Here is a 560-nt window from a genome sequence, read left to right on the forward strand (position 1 = left end):
ACTGCTGTATGGAAAGTGAATTTGCTTTGTAAATCTTCACCCAAATCACAATTTTAAAAAAAGATGCAGAAACTGGTTCATTCTGCCTGGCACAAAGACACCCTTGGCGGCCACTGGCCCTCGAAGCCCTTTCAGGGCCCCATCCTGCAGCCCTGTTGGTGGCCTGTGGCCTTGTAGTTCCACCTCCTTGGACTCCGTAAATCGATCGCCCACTCTGGACAGGAGACTGCGACCCCCCACAAGCCTCTCTGAGGTATCACCCTTGTTGGAGCACTTGCTTTCCTCACGGGGGTCTTAGTGTCCCGTGTTCATGAGGAGCTTGGGTTTCCCCTGGAAGCTTGATGTAATAAGGTCAGAGCCACAAGACTCAACTGGAGGTCTTTTGGCCTTTCTCCCCCAGGGGGCTTTATCTGCCTGTCCTCCCAAGGTCAAACATTCAGAGGATTCAAAAGCGTGGCAGCCAGAAATGGGTTTCGTCGGAGATCACCCGCTCACCCTGGCCCTCTGACCATGAGAGGGTGGGTCGGACTTGTCCCCACGCTGCCCCGCACTTGACAAGC

Source organism: Orycteropus afer, unplaced genomic scaffold, assembly GCF_000298275.1.
Source record: "Orycteropus afer afer isolate SDZICR_OR568_19922 unplaced genomic scaffold, OryAfe1.0 scaffold00713, whole genome shotgun sequence".
NCBI lineage: Eukaryota > Metazoa > Chordata > Mammalia > Tubulidentata > Orycteropodidae > Orycteropus > Orycteropus afer.